At 35.5% G+C, this 20,544-nt stretch overlaps 3 pseudogenes; all 3 read right to left on the reverse strand.

Moving 5' to 3' along the window:
* Positions 1-1,123: 1,123 nt before the first annotated feature.
* LOC143593940 (putative receptor-like protein kinase At2g23200) lies at positions 1,124-3,524 on the reverse strand (annotated as a pseudogene).
* A 4,694-nt stretch (positions 3,525-8,218) lies between these two features.
* Positions 8,219-11,085, reverse strand: LOC143593946 (putative receptor-like protein kinase At2g23200 pseudogene; annotated as a pseudogene).
* Positions 11,086-15,994: 4,909 nt separating this feature from the next.
* Positions 15,995-18,526, reverse strand: LOC143593941 (putative receptor-like protein kinase At2g23200 pseudogene; annotated as a pseudogene).
* Between the last annotated feature and the right edge of the window lie 2,018 nt (positions 18,527-20,544).

Raw genomic sequence — 20,544 nt, forward strand, 5'->3', positions numbered from 1 at the left:
CGTATAGCTACTTGTTTTAAATGCCAGAAGATTCTATGAAATAACAACAATACATGTATTAAAGCATCTATTCAAATCAAATGGTTCATACTACGAAAGAGAATCGAATAAATGCTAAAAACTACGTACAATATAATGACTTAATTATATATTGAAATTAATCTGAAACATCCAGATAACTAGCTAATTTGATATTTATGATTCTTAATATACTGTCCCTTTAAGCTTTATTATGTGATAGTGCTACTAGTCAATAACTTGAAAATTATTATTTTTATGTGATCTGTCTCTTGTGTAGTGAGTTATGCGTTTGATAGTTTAAAAAGTTCCGTAGAGACTGGGCCATCACCCCTGAGGATTCAGTGAAAATTTACACCAAATCTCCATGGTTTGGATCCCTAAGTATATGAATTTACTTGTTCGATCCAATATGTTTCACATCGGCTAACAAAAAAGGTCCCTGGAATGGACGAGGTTAATTTTTCTTATTAGCTCGTGAGAAAATTTAATATATTTAACTTATTATAATACATAGAATAAATTAAAATATACGTACAATAAATACAAAACCTAAGGCTTAAAATTTTTTCTCGCCTTCTGCCTAAAACTTTTTAAAGATTCTCGGGACGACCCTGGGAACAGGTTATGCTCCATCATTGAGTTGTGTTATGTAACAAGTTGAAACATATACGACACTTTAAAATAGGTTAAATGTGCTCGGGTCAAAACGGATTTACGCGTTATATTTGTTTTTATAGCGGCTACCGGTGACAAGTTGCTTGTGATGGCAACAATGGCAGTCGTAGTGACATTGGAGGTGATAGATTTAGCGGTGGCCACGAGGTTGATGAAAATGATGATGGTAGTGGCAATTTGCGATGAAGATTGATAAATGATGTAAAAGTGTACACTTCCAAAAAGTAATACGCTAGACACAAAATAACATAAATCAAATCAATATTGCCTAGTCTACCTATAATGTTCATGATATTATGACTTACAACCGGGATTAAATATTAACAAAATCATAGTGCAGGAATATATGATAAATCAATGCTTATTACATAGTAAACTCACTCAAATTAAGTAGCACTGGGAAAACACTTGGCTTCATGGGTCTCAACTAGGAAAACACTTGGCTTTCACTCGGATAATTTTCATCGTTCACTTGAGAATCATCATCGTTACATTTAGAGGGCAAACGATCAATCACGGACGTCGATAATTGCAACGATGTATTCATGATGCTATCTTCACCCACCACCATTTGTTGAAGCTTCAATGCGTATATTAAGTCTCATAACACCTCAATCATACCTGGCCTCTCATCTCTAGTGTTTTTTAAACATTTCTCAACCGCTTCCAAATACTTTATTAACGATTCGGGTTTATATTATCCACAAGATACGGGTCGATTATCTTCTCCACTTTCCCATCCTATATTTGTTTGATGGCCCAATCGGCCAAATTCGATTCTTCTTGAGGAAGTGTGGTATCAAGTGCCGGCCTCGCACATAGCACTTCTAGTAAAACAACACCAAAAGAGTAAACATCTGATTTTGTAGTTAGTTTCATGGAACTTATGTATTCTGGATCCAAATACCCGATATTCCCTTTGATATCCATATCGCTTTCCTCCACGTTATCGAACCGAGATATACCAAAATCAGCCACTTTTGCTATATAGTTTTCGTCAAGCAAGATGTTTGTTGACTTAACATCACCATGAATTATCCCTGCATCTTCACCCGTGTGAAGGTAATGCAATCCTCGAGTCGCTCCAATGCAAATCTCGAGTCTCCGACTCCACAAGAGCTTCATATCATCTTCGTTAGTGTCGTACAAATGATCTTTAAGAGTATCGTTTTTCATATATTCGTACACGAGTATCATTTCTCGTCACAATAACCTATCAAAGAAACTAGATGTTGGTGCCTTATTTTCAACATAACGATAACTTCTTTGACGAACTCTGTTCGACCCTGCCCGTGTCCTTTCTCACCTCGTTTCACAGAAACCACCTTTCCACCCAGAAGAGTTCCTTTATAGACCTTCCCAAACCCGTCTTTTCCAATCACTAAACTTTCATAAAAGTGGTTCGTTGCTTGCAATATATCAGCAAACCGGAACCGAAGGTTGAAATTCAAATTAGGGAACTTATGACGGGTGGTTAACCGTAGAGTTTATATCTATTCTTGTGTATGAACTCCAGTCATATGATGGTAGGTAGGTTCCCTATCCGTCCCTACCCCTGGCTTCGTTTTATGGTACTTAAACACGATAAAGAAACCTATTAACAAAACAAACACCAAACATCCAACCACAATGTACACTTTCCTGCCGCTCTTCATGTCGTTGCGAATATCATCTACACTAGAATAATTTAGTAACTCCATGATCTCAAGCCCATTCAGTAACACGTCTAGACTTCTTTCAGGAAGCGTTCATATGCTAACACTCATAAACCCGGACTCATGGGAATCTACCACAAAATCATGATAAAAGGAAATGTTTCTACCCGGATTAATCGCTGCCTTACAATGGCTGTAAACGGCAAAACTAAAGGGTTGATTAGAACTATTCCTGGTGCTTAGAAAGTTGCAGAAATGAGCTCGGACAAGAAACATGGCATTCTCATTAACTTCAAAATTCCATGTGATATTGCTCTCCGAGGAATCGTTCAACATTTTGGCCGTTTTGTAAACATTATCAGGAGTGTCGAATCTGGTAGAAAAAGGGTCCAGATAGTAAAGCATGCCTGAAAATGTTATGCTTTCAGCTGGCTCAGTTAAGAAGATGAAGGGATCATCTGGTATCCAGTTTCTTCTTAGAGTGTCACGGTTTACGCCAATGCTCAGTCCACTAACGTTAATCCCATAAACCGGTCTGAAAGCATAAGAAGATGATATGTCTAACATCTCACCATTATATCCCACGGATGATATATGAGGTGAAGAGACGTCGTGCTTGAACAATTCAGACGATGTTGTGAACGCTTCAATGGCGTTTACAAAAGCGGGAGATGGGCCACTGGAGGGTGTGAATTCAATTCTGAACATTCGTTCTTCTCCAATTGGGATTATAATTTTTTTTACTATAGTCAAGTTTCCCACTTTAAAATTGGATAACAGAGAGAACTCATAAACCGAAACATCGAATTTGGAATAAGATAATTCGATTCCATTATAAATGAAAGGGGAAATGTGAAGGTTTATCATCACGAAACTGTTTCTTTCATCTACTTGGAGTTCATACCACTATTTATTGGCGAAAACTCTTGCTGTTTGGTAGATTTCGGGTGCCAGGTTGTTATTTATGGCATTGAGGCCGTCGGAGAACGTAAAGGCAGGGCGGTTGCCGTCTCCGATGAATCCCTTGTTGGTGAAATTGATATTAGAGTTTGATCCACAGTTAATGAAATAGTGGTCCGGTAAGACATACTATAAGTGCGACTGTGAGGAAACAATATTAGAGAGAGTGAGGAGAAGAATGATGAGAGAGAAAGATATGATAGTGAATTCCATTAAGAAAATAGTGGTTGGAATGAAATAATTATTGGTATGCATTTTACAAGGAGGAGATTTGAACAGGTAGTTGACGAAGACTTGCATCTCTTTTGGCGGTAAGAATGCATTCTTCCCAAAAATATGTTGGTAAGTTTGCCTCAAACCTTAGGGCTCGGGCAATTTCCAAGAGGTGTTTATGTTTTCGTTCCATCACACTGTTTTGTTGTGGTGTGTGTGAACAAGTGGTTTCTAAAAAAATCCCCTCTTTGGCATAAAAATTTAGCATATAATTTGATGTGAATTTGCCTCCATTATCACATTGGATTCTTTTTATATTTTTCTCAAATTGAGTTTGTACCATTTTGTGAAAATCTACAAGGCAAGTGCTAGCCTCGTGTTTGTGTTTGAGAAGAAAAACCCATACAGCTCTACTAAAATCATCTACTATTGTTAAAAAATAGTTTGCTTGTGTGAGGAAAGGTATACGGTATTTCCCCCAAATGTTACAATGCAATAAGTTGAAACAAGCACTTGTTTTAGTAATACTAACAGCGAAAGGCAATCTGGAAAACTTGGCCTTAACACAAAACACAAGAATCACAAACATCATTAGTTTTAAACAAAAATTCTTAAGGAAATCAACATAAGCAAGTTTAGAGTTTGAGGCATGGCCTAATCTGTTGTGCCAAGTATCAATTGTTGTCATCACCGCTTTTCTATTGTCTCTAATTATCCCCATCTTGTATAGACCATTTTTACAATCACCCACTCCAATCAATGTCCTCGAACTCAAGCCCTGCATTACACAAAAATTGGGAAAAAATGTTACAAGGTCTTGTGACAATTTACTAACAGATAAGAGATTGCACTTAAAATCGAGAACATGAAGGACCCCTTTATAACCATCCCGTTGGGTAGAGTGAGTTGCCTCTACCCTCAACGGGTATGGATTCACCATTTGGTATGATTACGGGTAATTCGTATATTTTTTTATTTCATTTTAAAGTAAAAAGTCTTTACAAATAATATGCTCGGTAGCGCCCGAGTCTATCACCTAGTTACCTTCTTGACCGATATTACCTATCATGTTGGCAGTAGCAGGATTTTGTTGATTAGTGGTGGGTATCATGTTACCGAAGATTTTAATAAACTGCTGGTACTGCTCGTTAATTAGTCCCGGAATTTGACTTGTCTCCCCCTCAACACAATCAGCCCTTGCCTTTCCTTTCTCTTGCTTTCCCTTACCCAGCCACCACTCTGGATACCCAATAAGCTTAAAACACCCATCCTTGTTATGCCCATCCTTTCCACAATGATCACAATGATCAACCTGATATTTTCCATCCTTTCGAATGGTTTTGGTATGTGGCAGATTTGTATCACGTTTCTTTGACACAAAAGCTTGGAACGCAACAGAATCATTTGTGGATCGTTTGAGACCGGAGGCAGCCCTTTGTTGTTCGTCATCGAACACCAAATGGTAGGCTGCTCTAAGAGTTGGAGTTGGTTGCATGGCTAGGATTTGTGTTCGTATGGTACCATATTCGATGTCTAAACCAAGTAGGAACTCATAGAGCCTTTCTTTCTCCTTGAAATCATAGAGTTTCTTCCCAATCTCACAAACACAACCATTACAGTCACATGCGGGAGTCGGAAGAACTGTTTCTATTTCATCCCAAAGAGATCGGAGTTTTGTGAAATACGCAAAAACAGACGCACCTTCCTGTTTGGTCATGATTAAAGTCTGTTTCAACTCACACGCTCGCGGTGCGCTTTCTATGCTGAAACGTTCTTTAAGATCTGCCCAAATATCTTGGGCGGTCGTAGCATACCTCACACTCGTTCGTATCTCCTTCTCATAGCGGTGTTTAACCAGCCTTTAATCATGGCGTCACACCTCAGCCAAGCCATGTAGGTGTTAGCGCTTGGATCTGGTTTCTTGATCGACCCATCAATGAAACCAAATTTGTTTTTTGCGAATAAAAATTGAGCATTTCTTTAGACTAGTTGTTGTAATTCCCGTCGGTTAGGACATCATTGACGTGTAGTTGCCTTGGATAATCTGATGCATGTATGTAATATGGAGAGGTGTGATCGTAGGCCCCTCTATCGTTTTTGGTTGTGTCTTCTTTACTGTTGGCCATGGTAATTTGTAGTTTGAAGGTTAGGGTTTTATTTTTGGTTAAGTTTTGAGGATCTGTTTATGAGGAGCCTCTGATACCATAATAATTTTGGTATATCAATATATTATAGAAATATATATGATAACAATACAATATAGCCCAATGGCTATATATCACCACAGTTACAATGACTAGTCTTCCATTAAGCCAAGAATTAAGGAAGTCAATATGGAAGGTGAATATGGCACATATTAAAAGAGATATGGAGCTAGAATTTGGAGCTAGTATCATGGAAATATATATCATATCTTTTAAGAAGTTCAAGTTGAAATTGTCAAATCGGAAGGCAAGTCTACTATCTATTGGTGGATGAACAACTTTGCTTATTTCGGTTCTCGGTTCGGTTTCTAACAATTATATTTCTCTTTTTTGGATTCCAAAGAATGTCAATTCTCTTCTTGAAGGTCTAAGAGCAAAATTCTTTTGGTGTGGAAACGATTATGAAAGAAATATGCCGTGGGTTAAATGGGATTTAGCTTTAAATGATAGATCTCTAGGAGGTTTGTGTATTGGTAGCTTATATGCTTTTGTTACTTAAATGGAAATGGAGATTCTATAGTTGCTAAAATTCCCTTTGGACAAAGATAATTGATTCCATTCATGGCAATAAATGCTAAAATTCCCTTTGGACAAAGATAAATATTGATTCCATTCATAGCAATAAATGGAAACAATATAGATGTATTTGATAAAGAAAATGTAGCTAAAGGAAATGGAGATTGGAATAGAATTGTAGAAAGTATTCATGCTCTTAACGAACATTATAATGTCCTTTTTCGGCTATGAAGAAAGTTGTGGGCCAAAGCAATTACTCTTTTTTGACATGGTCATTAGATTGGAAATGACATGTTGGCGTCAACTTATCCGAGATCATTCAATCTTGAAAAAACTAAACAATTTTGTAAAAGAAAAGAGATATGACGAATGGTGGGTTTGGGATTGGCGCCCTCCTTATTAGAGGAGCAGAGGAGATATAGTGGAAGTCGATGCTAGATCTTCTCGGTTGTCATCCATGGTCCTTTAATAGTGACTCATGGAAGTGGGATTTTGAAGATCAATAGGATTTTATGGTAAAACAAATAAGTAAGTCGATAGAAAGAAAGTTGCTCTCGGGATTTTCGTGGCAAACTAGATGGAATAAGAGTCTTCTAAAGAGGTAAGCATATTTGTTTGGCGGCTTTTTCTTGATAGATTACCGATTAGAACTAACCTCTTGAATAAAAGGTTAGATGTTCCGTGTATTTTATGTTCGTTCTGCTCAAGAGTTATTGAAATGGGTCAAAATCTTTTCACTTATTGCGGGGTAGCTCATGTGGCTTGGAAATCGGTTCTTCCTTGGCTTCAATTAGTAGGACCGTACACAATAGAACCAAAGAGCGTTTATTTTTATTCATGGTTGGAGCCAAATCACTTAACAAAGATAAAGAAATTACTTGATGGGCAATTTGGAAACCTAGAAATGAACCGACTTTTGAAGCCGATGACTTGAAGAGGAGCTAATCTTTGACTATTTTGCATTTCTCGTTTTTTTGGATTGTTACTAGAAATAGAAAAAAAAATATCGTGATCCGAGTAGATTCAAAACCCTCTTCTTTTCATGTAATCTTGTTTGTTGGTTGCTTGGTTAACCTTTTGATTTTAATACATCTTTGCAGTTAAATAAAATCTATAAATTGTTATTTATCTATGCTTTTGAATATAATTTCTTTCTTTCTTTCTTTTTTACTATGAAAGTTGATTATTGATGAAAGAAGCTTCATTTCTTTATAAAGTATATTTTTTGTATTTCACTATTACGATATCTAGTTGTCTAGCTTTTGATATAATATCACTGATGTTTAGGTATTGTTTGAAGTTTTTTAATTTTTCCAAATCAAATAGTTTTTGTGAGGTATAAAAACGAATATGGCTTTCCAAAGCAAATAGTTTCTGTAAATTTTTCGTCGAGTACTAAGGTACGTTAAAGGAACGGTTGGGTATGGAGTCGAGTTTAAGAAGGAGCACATGATGTAATTAAAGGGCTATTCCGAAGCAGAATTTGTAGGAGATCCAAGTACGCGTACACTGCTTATGTGTTTATGCTTGAAAACGGTGAACTATTGTGGTGTAGTGAGAGACATCCAACGTTTACGCCGTCTACAACCGAGGCTAGATAATGTGCCTTGACCATTGCAATCCAAGAACTTGTGTGGTTAGTTCTGTTGATGGAAGACATGAATCAAACGGTTGACTGCAAAGTGAAGTTGTTTTATGTAACCGATCAGCTGAGAAGCTGATGTTCCATGCTTGTACAAAGCATATTGAGTGAATCTAGTGTATATGGATGCAGGGTTACAATTAAAATAAGCACTGACCAAAGGGTTACCAAAGATTAAAATGTAGAAGCTATATACGTTAAAAAATTTGGATGAATGGAGTACGTGTTGAGAGGGAGTATGAATCGAGCAACACTAGCAAATTTGGGCGGATGAAGCTCGGAATAAGTCCTACACCTTAGGAGAAGGTAGTATAAATAGTAGGCTTGTTTAGTTGCTTTTTTATTGTATTCGTAGTTTGCTTTTGATTAAAAAAAATGAAAGAGTCTAGCAGAGTTTGTTGCATTGTGTGTTCGTGAGTTTGAGTAGCGGGTTGAAAGTGTGATTGGTGTTCGCCCAGTTTAAGAATATGACGCATATACAAGATTAGAGATTATTAATAGCTCTAAAAACATACAAGATTAAAGATTATTAATAGCTCTAAAAAACTTCATATTTGCTATCGAGCTTCATCAATCTTCAACTGAGAAAACACTTGAGTTTCACTAGGATAATCTGTATCATTCGCTTGAGAATTGTCATTGTAACTTGTATTGTTCACTTGAGAATTATCATCATTACATTTAGAAGGCAACCGATCAATCATCGACATCGAAAACATCAATAATGTATTCACGGTACTATCTACAAGTGTTCCATTACTTGCCATCAATTGTTGATGTTTTAACGCATAATTTAAGTCCCATAACACATCGATCATACTTGGCCTCTCGTCTCCCGTGTTCTTCAAACACCTCTCAACCGTTTCCAAATACTTCTTTAACGAGTTTGGTTTTATCTGATCTACAAGATACGGGTCAATTATCATCTCCACCATCCCATTATTGATTTGTTTGATCGCCCAATCGGCCAAATTTGCTTCGTGTTTAGGAAGCATGATATCAAGGGCCGGCCTCGCGCATAACACTTCGAGCAAAACAACTCCAAAAGAGTAAACATCTGATTTTTGAGTTGGTTGCATGCAACTTATGTATTCAGGATCCAAATACCCGAAACTCCCTTTGATGTTCATCTCACTTTCCTCTAAGTTTTCAAAGCGAGATATCCCAAAATCAGCCACTTTTGCTATATAGTTTTCATTAAGCAAGATGTTTGTTGACTTAACATCACCATGAATTATCCCGTGTTCTGAACCCGTGTGAAGGTAATGTAATCCTTGAGTCGCACCAATGCAGATCTCGATCCTCTGACTCCACGAGAGCTTCTCTCTATCTTTATTCGTCCCGTATAAATGTTCTTGAAGAGTACCCTTTTCCATGTATTCGTACACGAGTATCATCTCTGATTTCTCGTCACAATACCCAATTAAAGTAACTAGATGTTGGTGTCGTATTTTCGACAAGACCATAATTTCTTTAACAAACTCCGGCCGACCCTGCCCGTGTCCCCTTTCCCCTCGTTTCACTGCAACTGTCTTTCCATTAGGAAGATTTCCTCTATAGACCTTCCCAAATCCTCCTTTTCCAATCACTAAACTCTCATCAAAGCTATTCGTCGCTTGCAATATATCGGTGAACTGGAACCGAAGGTTGAGATTCATCTTAGGAATTTGTGATGGGCCGTTAGCTATAAGGTTGGCATTTATGCTCATATATGAACTCCAACTGTGTGACGGTACCGTGTTAGATTCTGTTCTCGTCTCTTGCACCGGGTTCGTTTTTGGGAACTTCAACCCGATGAAAAAACATGTTAACAAAACAAAGATCACACCTCCGATAACAATTAATCCAACCACAATGTTCCTCATCCAGTTATCTTGTAAACCCAACAACTCCATGATCTCGAGTCCATTCAACAATGCGGATTGACTGATATTAGGAATCGTTCCAATACTGACATTCACAAACCCCGACTCGGCAGAATGCACCACAAAATCAATATAGAAGGGAGCTTGTAACGACTTCAACTTTCTTCGAGGATTAATCTCTTTCTTATACTTTCTGTAAATGAAGAGATTGTAGGCGTTGCTCAGGCCGTCTTGGCTTGTAAAGTCATAGAAATGAGCTCTAACAAGGTACATAGCGTTTTTATTAACCGTAAAATTCCATGAGACTATATAGACTGACAAGTTAGCGCTCAATTGTTTGGCTGTTTTGTAAACATCATCAGGAGCATCGTATCTGGTAGCCAAACCATCGACATAATTAGGCGTGCCTGAGAATGATATGTTTTCGGCTCGCTCACTTTTGATGATGAAGGGATCATCTGGTATCCATTTTCTTCTTAAAGTGTCACGTTCTACGTCAATGTTCTGACCACCAACGTTAATTCTATAAATAGGCCTGAAGGCATAAGATGATGATATGTCATCCATTTCACTGGTATATCCCTTATTGGGTGATATATGAGGTGACGGGGCGTCGTGCTTGAACAGTTCATATGGTATTGTGAAAGCTTCAATGGCATTTACAAAAGCAGGAGATGAGTCACTAGCTGGTGTGAATTCAATTCTGAACTTTCGTTTGGAACCAATCGGGATTATAAATTCTTTGACTACATAAGTCGAGTCTCCCACATTAAAATTGGATAATAGAGAGAACCCAGAAACCGACACATCGAACTTGGAATCAGATAAATTATGTTCGTAAGAGAAGTATGGGGAAAAATAAAGACATACCATCACGAAAGTGTTGCTTTTATATGCTTTGAGTTCGTACCATGATTTATGAGTGAAAAGTCTTGCGGTTCTGTAGATTGGGTACGGCGGGTTGTTATTTACGGCCATACGACCACCAGAGAATGAAAGTGTAGGGAGGTTTTCATCTCCAATGAATGTTTTCCCGGTGAAATTGATATTGGAGTTTGATCCACAGTTAATGAAATAGTTATCCGGGGATAAATTTTGTGAGGAAACAATTGAGAGAGTGAAGAGAAGAATGAGGAGGTTGGATTCCATTGAAGCATGTGACAATTTCTGGTTCTAATGAAAATATGAAATAAATACAAAGTGGGAGAAGACAATATTTGAAAAGGGAGTTGACGAAGACGAGCATCAAGTGGCTCTAAACAGATTGCTGAAGAGATAAAGAAAACACAAGTTGCTAGAATTTTGTTTTTTATACCAAAAAAGAAGTAGTCATTTTTAAAAGTTACATTATCATCGTACTTTAAACAATTGAATCCCCCATATATATATATATATATATATATATATATATATATATATATATATATATATATATATATATATATAGGGTAAGGATCCTAAAAGAACCCTTTGCAAATTGAGAATTTTGAGGACCATTTTGGACCACTAAAAACACTTTTAAAAAAATCATAAAACAAAAAATAATAAAATTTTTTAAAAAGTAAAAAAAACCAAAATTCTTATATTTCATTCCGATTTCATTAAAAACAATTAAAAAAATAGAAAAAAATAAAAATAAATAAAAAAAACGTTGTATTATACACATATGTATAATTTTATTTAATCTTTAAGTTACGTAATATACACATATGTACAGTATCATTTATCTTAAATTATACACATGTGTACAAAAAAAACATGTAAATGTACATATATGTATATAATATACATATGTGTATATAATTTAGCTAAACCGAGTTTTTTTATGAAACCGGGATGATAAAAAAAGAATTTTGGTTTTTTTTACTTTTTTGATTTTTGTGTTTTATTTTATTTTATGATTTTTTTTATTTTTTGGTTTTTTGTGGTCCAAAATGGTTCTCATAGTTCTCAATTTCAAAAAGGTTCTCTCATGATCCTGATCATATATATATATATATATATATATATATATATATATTGAAAAGGGTTCAAATAAAAAGAAATAGTTTCCTAAGAGTAGTAAGAACCAATAGATTTTTGACAAGTGGCATTACAACATATGGTGAAAGAACAATTCTAAGAAACTATGTCGGTTATAGTGGTGAAAGAGTAATTATAGGAAACTATGTCGGTTTTGGGAATTTTAAATCTCAACCATTGATTAACATGATCCAATGGCTATGATTTATTCTTAGTCTTCCTAGGAAACTACTTCTTTTTAGTATAACTCTCCCCTATATTATATATTATATATCTATATATATATATAAATTAAGGGTTCAAATAAAAAATAATTGTTTTGTGAGAAGACTTTAAAATAAAGTACACCACCTAAATAGGACATTATACCAATAAATATGAACCTATACAACTTTTAGAAACTACCAATCTCAACCACTAGATCCTAGATCCAAGGGTCTACATCTATTCTTATGTTTCTCATAAACTATTGTTTTTTACGTTAACCTTACCCATTTCTATCTATATATATAATATATATATATAGGAAGAAGATCATGAGAGAACTCTATTTTATGAAGAGAACTAATAATGAAGTATTTTTAATTTAATTAAAAAAAATATTTTTAAATTTTTTTGTCTTTCTTTCGTCCTTCTTATATGTTGTTATTCTTCACCACAAAAAAATATAAAACTAAAAAAAATAAAAAAAATTAACGTTGTAATGCATATATGCAATAAATCGACTTTTTTATAATGTATATGTGCAATAGTGTGCATTTTTATATTTGAAATAGTGTTAAATAGCATATATATAATTGTTTGTATTGTATACTTGCAATAGTGTTATATTATATAAAAAAATTAAAAAAAATCGATATAGTGCATATGTGCATTAGTGTTGTATTACATATATGAAATAATGTGTTATGCATACAATTATTAGTGTCGTATTTGCATATATTCAATAGTGTGTATTAGTTAATGTATTTGTGTTGAATTATATGCAATAAAACACTATTTTATATATACAATACACATTAATGAACATACGTATTACATCGACGGTTTTTTTAGGAACAATATCATCTTATTAGAAGGAGGAAAGAAAAAAAATCACATAATATTTTTTTAAAAATAATTATTTACTAGTTCTCTAGTACTCTCTTTAAGAGGAGTTCTCTCTAGATCCCACCCATATATATATATATATATATATATATATATATATATATTCTGAAAAACTAAATATATGTTGGTTAATCATCAATCTCGTTAAAGTTCCGTTAAATATTTCGTTATGTTATTATAGAATAGATAAACTTTGTTAGAAAGTTCAGTTAACAAAGTTAGGGTACAAAGTGTAATTAGTTAATAGTTGATGTATATTATTGTAATTAGTTAGAAAATAAACGAAAGGTTGCGTCGTATGTACGAACCGTCGCGACCTTTGCCGGAATAACCGTCGGTGGGTATAAATACCTCCGGCCACCATCAATGTAATCATCCGTTTCAATTACAAATCAATAATACAAGATTCGTTTACTATAATTGTTGTTATTTACGTATTGTTGTTCGTTTAATCGATCTCGTGGCCCTTAATTGGTATCAGAGCGAGGCTCTAAGAGAACCCCAAATTCGGAACCCTAATCGGTGGTAAGAACAAAAGAGAAGAACATACCTGCAGATTAGAAGACGGAGAAGAAGCACCGGTTGGAAGAAGTTCCGATCAAAAGGAAAATCAGAACGATTGTTTTGGAGAAAACGGGTGGCGTGATTTGTGTTAATCGGAAAAGAGAACGGAGGAAACGTCGCGACTTTGCCGGAATAACCGTCGGTGGGTATAAATACCTCCGGCCACCATCACTGTAATCATCCGTTTCAATTACAAATCAATAATACAAGATTCGTTTATTATAAATGTTGTTATTTACGTATTGTTGTTCGTTTAATCGATCCTGTGGCCCTCAATATATATATATATATATATATATATATATATATATATATATATATATATATTCTGAAAAACTAAGTAAGATACTAACTGAATCCCTCATTCTCTAGTTGATGACATTGGCTCTTCAACACATCTTAACTTCTTGTTTGGAAAGAAGGATGTGCTAGCCATGGAGACAACAGATTCTCCGGTCTTATTTTTGGTATAACACATCAACGGTCGGCTCCTTTCCCCAAGCAATTAGGTATCGCCTCCCTATAAGAAAGCATGGTCATCATATATTGAAGTTGCGGTCTGTTAAAAAAAGTCCCATCGCCTCTTCATCTTTTGCCTCAAAGTTTGTATGGGCTTTATCTAGGGTTAAAACCCATTATCTGTATTTTAATCACAAAATCATCTCAATGATGATTTGTGTATTATCTTCATTCTTGTTTTCTGTTCGATTACTTGTATTGTTTAAATTATGTTACTATTAGTTTGTTCTTGTAAGACAATTTGGTTTTATTCAACTGTTTGGTTCGGAATATATTGATTCACCATATGTGACACATAATAGGTGATCACTTCCTTATAGGTCGAGGGTTCAATCTTGCAGTAGACAGGATATGTGAATTTAAATATTTAATAGTAGATTAGAAGTCGTTTAAAAAATAAAAATAGTTTACCTCCAGTTTTATTTTAATTTCTTAATTAAAAAGAATGATCTAGCAAAACCATATGTTCATAGAGAGAGCCGTTTCAGCGTTGATTAAAGGAAGAGCCCTAAGAATTATGACGAGCATCCAGCGGCACTAAAAAGATTGTTGAAAACAAGGGATTTTTTTTTTATTTTTTTTATTTTTATGTATTGTGAACGGCATTGAAGACAAGTTGTTAGTATTTTATTTTTTTCAGTTTCACATTTTTAGTTTCCAATGAGTTTCCTTGTATTCTTTTAGTTTATAATTAACTTTATGAATTATGACGATTAAGGGAAAAATTTTATAATAGAGCGACATATAACACCATAAAAATCCGTGGTCATATGGGTTCCATGACTTGATCCGCTCACAAATGCGCGATAACTTGGTGGATAGCCCAAAATGTGAAGAACCTTGCTGATTAGCCCAAGTAGAAAAGCATGTTGGATAAAAAAATCAATTGCACTTAATAAATAGACTGATTCTAGGCAATAACACGGGGTCCTTAAAGTGAAAATGAGTCAAATGACACTAATGTTTCAACCAGAATTGGGCATTAGATGACACACATACAATGTTGAAATTTATGACACAAATCTTGTATGACATCCATACACAAGATAAAATATTATTAAAAACTCTAAAACCATCACTTTACGTTGTTCGCTGTGGAAGGAGCAATGTTGACCATCCATAGTACCACATTACCGCCACATAGGTAATAGGTTTATTGCCAATCTCCATAATTTCACGTTGTGGCTTGCTGCCCCTTTATTGTCCCATTATATATATATATATATATATATATATATATATATATGGGATGGTTCTTGCGAGAAGTGATATTACAGCGAGAAGTACGAGAAATGAATGTATAACTCCATTAATCCCTAATTTCACTCCATTTCATATGATGTTACATACATATATGTAGGTTAGTTGTATTTATGTCTTAATTACACATTCAAACCTACCTACAAACATATAAATGTACCGAGCCACATTCAAACTTATGTACATACACACATACAAACATACATACACATATACAAACATACGTACCTACACACATACATATGCACCTACACAACACACCTACACATAAGAAATGAAGTTAAATTAGGGATTAATGGAGTTACACCTTCACTTCTCGCACTTCTCGATGTAAAAAAACTTCTGAAATGATCCAATATATATATATATATATATATATATATATATATATATATATATATATATATATATATATAGTAAGGTTAAAATAAGAAGTGGATTTTTCCTAAGAAGTGTAAAAAATGTGTGTTCACCACTATATCTATTAAAACACACCGAACAAAAAACACACTTTCCATATCCACCGTCAGATCAACATATACATCTTACACTTCTTTGACAAACTCCACTTCTTATTTTAACCTCACCCTATATATATATATGTGTGTATGTGTGTGAGAGAGAGAGAGAGAGAGAGAGAGAGAGAAAAGTTGGATGGTCCCACCTCGCCCTGTCAACCCTTCTTCACAATAACACCCCCCCCCCCAAAAAAAAAAAAGAAAGAATCCCTCCTACAACGCCCAAAGCTGAGGGTCTTACTATCCAGCGTTATCTATCTTCGGAAGAAAGTTGGTTGTCGCTTAGATAACTTGTATCATTCACTTGAGAATCACCATCGTTACATTTAGAAGGCAAGCGATCAATCATCGACATCGACAACAACAACAATGTATTCATGGTGCTATCTTCGTTCGCCCCTTTATCCACCATCATTTGTTGGAACTTCAGTGCGTATTCTAAGTCCCATAGCACATCTATCATACTCGGCCTCTCGTCTCCCGTGTTCTTCAAACACCTGTCCACTGTTTCCAAATACTTCCTTAAAGAATTTGGGCTTATATTGTTTATGAGATGTGGGTCAATTATCTTCTCTACCATCCCATCCTTTATATGTTTGACCGCGCAGTCAGCCAAGTTTGCTTCTGCCTGAGGAAGGGTATTGTCAAGTGCTGGCCTCGCGCATAGCACTTCAAGTAAAACGACTCCAAAGGAGTAAACATCCGATTTTGGAGTCAGTTTCATGCAACTTATGTATTCCGGATCCAAATATCCAAAACTCCCTTTGATATATATCCCGCTTTCCTCCACGTTATCCAACCGAGATATCCCAAAATCGGCCACTTTAGCGGTATAGTTTTCATTAAGCAAGATGTTTGTTGACTTGACATCACCATGAATTATCCCAGGCTCTGAACCCGAGTGAAGGTAATGTAATCCTCGGGCCGCACTAATGCAGATCTCAAGCCTAAGACTCCACGAGAGCTTCATGCCATCTTTATTCGGGCAGTATAAATGTTCTTGAAGGGTACCCTTTTCCATATACTCATACACGAGTATCATCTCAGATTTCTCGTCACAATACCCAATTAAAGTAACTAGATGTTGGTGTCGTATCTTCGACAAGACCGTAATTTCTGTCACGAACTCTGGCCGACCCTGCACATGTCCCTTTTCGCCTCGTTTCACTGCAACTGTCCTTCCATCAGGAAGAGTTCCTCTATAGACCTTCCCGAATCCACCTTTTCCAATCACCAACTTCTCATCAAAACTACTTGTTGCTTGCAGTATATCGGCAAACTGGAACCGAAGGTTAAGATTCAAATTAGCAATTGGTGGCGGGTGTTTATTGCTAAAGTCGATATTTATGTTCGTGAATGAACTCTGACCACGTGATGCCACCGTGTTATATTCTGTTTTCGTCCCTGCCCCCAGCTTCGTCCGGTATTTAAACCCCAATAAGCCTCCTATTAACAAAACAAACACCACAACTCCAAACACAATGTACACTTTCTTGCTGATCTTTCCACCGTTCTGAATATCACCTACACCGAAATTCTTGGGAATATCGCCTGCACCCGAATTCTTCAACAACTCCATGATCTCAAGCCCATTCAATAACACAGGTTGACTGTTACCGGGAATCGCTCCGATACTAACATTCACAAACCCAGACTCAACGGAATCCATCACAAAATCATAATAAAAGGGCATTTGCGGCTTTTGTACCTTTTCAATCGGATTTATCTTCTTCTTATAGTGGCTGTAAATGAAGAAATTGAAGGCGCCTTTAGAATTATTGACGGCTGTGCTTATAATGTCGCAGAAATGAGCTCGAATAAGGTACGTGGCGTTCTTATTAACCATAAAATTCCATGTGATATTATTCACCGACGAGGAATTAGGTTTGAATGTTTTTGCGGTGCTGTAAACATCATCAGGAGCATCGTATCTGGTTGCGTAAAACTGGTTGTGATTAAACGTGCCTGGAAATGTTACGTTTATCGCTGGCTCGGATTTGAAGATGAAGGCATCATCTGGTATCCAGTTTCTTCTTAATGTGTCACGCTCTACGTCAATGTTCGGTCCACCAACGTTAATTCTATAAATTGGGTTGAAAGCATAAGATGATGATAGTTCATCCGTTTCACCAATATATCCCACGGATGGCATATGAGGTGAAGGGGCGACGTGCATGAACGGCTTAGACGGTGTTGTGAAAGCTTCAATGGCGTTTACAAAAGCAGAAGATGAGCCACTGGAGGGTGTGAATTCAATTATGAACTTTTGTTGTTTTCCAATTGGGATTATAAAGTTTTTTATTACAGTCAAGTTTCCCACGTTAAAATTCGATAAGAAAGAGAACCCAGAAACCGAAACATCGAATTTGGAATCAGATAATTCAATTCCATCAAAAAAGAATGGGGAAAAATGAAGGTTTACCATCACGAAAGTGTTGCTTGCATTTGATTCGAGTTCGTACCATGATTTCTCAGTGAAAACTCTTGCAGTTTGGTAGATTTCCCGCGTATTGTATGCCGGGTTGTTATTTACAGCCTTGTGGCTACCGGAGAATGAAAAGGTGGGGCTGTTTTCATCTCCAAAGAATTTCTTCCCAGTGAAAGTGATATCAGACTTTGATCCGCAGTTAATGAAGTAGCGGTCCGGTACGACATACTGTGACTGTGAAGAAGCAATTGAGAGAGTAAGGAGAAGAATGATGAGAGACACCATTAAATAAGCATCTGACGAAATTCTGGTAATTCTAAAGATATTATTAATCAAGAGGAAGAAAACACAAGTTGCCTGGATTTTGTCATAGAAGCAAAAAATACCACAACTTTTTATATTGAAAATTGTACTATTCTAACTTTTATTTTCTAATTATACTATTCTAACTTTTATTTTCATATACTATTCTAACTTTCATTTTCTAATTATACTATTCTAACTTTTATTTTCATATACTATTCTAACTTTCATTTTCTAATTATACTATTCTAACTTTTATTTTCATATACTATTCTAACTTTCATTTTCTAATTATACTATTCTAACTTTTATTTTCATATACTATTCTAACTTTATTTAAAATTATACTATTCTAAATTTTATTTTCAAATAGACAAATAGTTACCCTAACCATCATTTTCGTTAAAATTTCCAGTCAAATTTCTCATACATTTCGTTTTGTTAAAATTTTCCATTAAACAAAAGTCATAAAAACCAAACTACCTTGTGTACATAGAAAACTCTGTTAACGAGTAAAGCTAACCTTAGTTTCAAGTCATTTTCAACAAAAAGACAAAACGCATGATAAACACTGAGCACTAAACATGATAAAAAGACAAAATGTAATTGTGTATTGTTTTTATTGCACCACCTTCTATGACACAAATCAAATGATTTTTCCTTCTAAAAGCCGCTCCAAGGCTCCAATGAAGTTGCTTTTATCCATATGAATGCTAGGTGAAAGAAAGAGGGAGGTGAGAGGAAAGAGCGAGAGTGTGGGACGCCGAGAATTCTAGACATGTTCAGACAAGAAATGTAAGAAAGGGGGGATGGGGTGGGGTGGGGTGGGGTGAGGGGTTGTTTGAGGTGGCGTTGCCTTAATAGTAAGACCGGTGGATATGCTCTAAGTTCTAACGTTTACAAACAGGTTCGTCTTCAAGATTTTAAATACCTCAGCCGAGCCAAAATAAAAAGGCCGATAGGCCTTAACAAAAAAATTTTATTCGCTAATGTATATGAATAAAACTTTTATTAACCGATTTATTAAGCAAAAATCATTCTAAGCATTTAATTAATTCATAAATCATTGTAAATAACCTTATTTTTAACAAACACACACACACACACACACACACACACACATATAGAGAGAGAGAGAGGGCGGTTACCGTTCATTAATCCCTTATCGTACAAACAGTACGCGACACAATCAAGTGACCGATCAAGTTTTTTAAAGCACGCGCCTCTTTTTTCAAAAAGGGTAACATCGTCAATTTCTCCCTAAAATCACTCTCAATAATTAAGAGAGCGGTTACCGTAAACTAATCTCGGCGATGAAAGCGTACTAATTCAATCAACTAAAACTATCAACTGTTCCGGCGACGAAGACAAATGAAGCACACTAACATTCAATCGTAATGAAGATGGATAAAACAAAGAACCCTAACTCATCTGCTTCAACGAAAGAACGAAGATCAAAGCATAAACAAGATAAACCTTAGATTATTAATAAATCAGGTGTTTGTTTATTATTCATGTAATCGATTTAGGTTTTAGAGAGGTTTTTAACAGTTATTTTCAAGAGCGTTTGGCAACAATCAGTGGATGTAATCGTTTTAGGGTTTAATTTTATGTTAAATTGTATTATTTGTTTTTTAATTACTGGTTATTACGTTGTCAATTAACCTCTGTCCATAAGCGTTTAAAAAGCGTTTGGGTTTATTTCACCATATTTGTATACCAAGTGTTAAATAACCACTCTTGTGCGTTTGATGAGCGTTTGGTAAGCTTGTTTGTGATAACTGAACAACTGGTTCTGCATATAGTACTAAAGCGTTTGATGAGCGTTTGTGATAACTGAATAACATGTTCTTTAACTGGTCTTGTGCGTTTGGTAAGCTTGTTTGTGATAACTGAACAACTGGTTCTGCATATAGTACTAAAGCGTTTGATGAGCGTTTGTGATAACTGAATAACATGTCTTTAACTGGTCTTGTGCGTTTGATGAGCGTTTGGTAAGCTTGTTTGTGATAACTGAACAACTGGTTCTGCATATAGTACTAAAGCATTTGATGAGCGTTTTGATAACT

This window comes from Bidens hawaiensis, unplaced genomic scaffold (assembly GCF_021521415.1).
Source record: "Bidens hawaiensis isolate Kalapana, Puna unplaced genomic scaffold, B.hawaiensis_p1.1 tig00042941_1, whole genome shotgun sequence".
NCBI classification, from domain to species: domain Eukaryota; kingdom Viridiplantae; phylum Streptophyta; class Magnoliopsida; order Asterales; family Asteraceae; genus Bidens; species Bidens hawaiensis.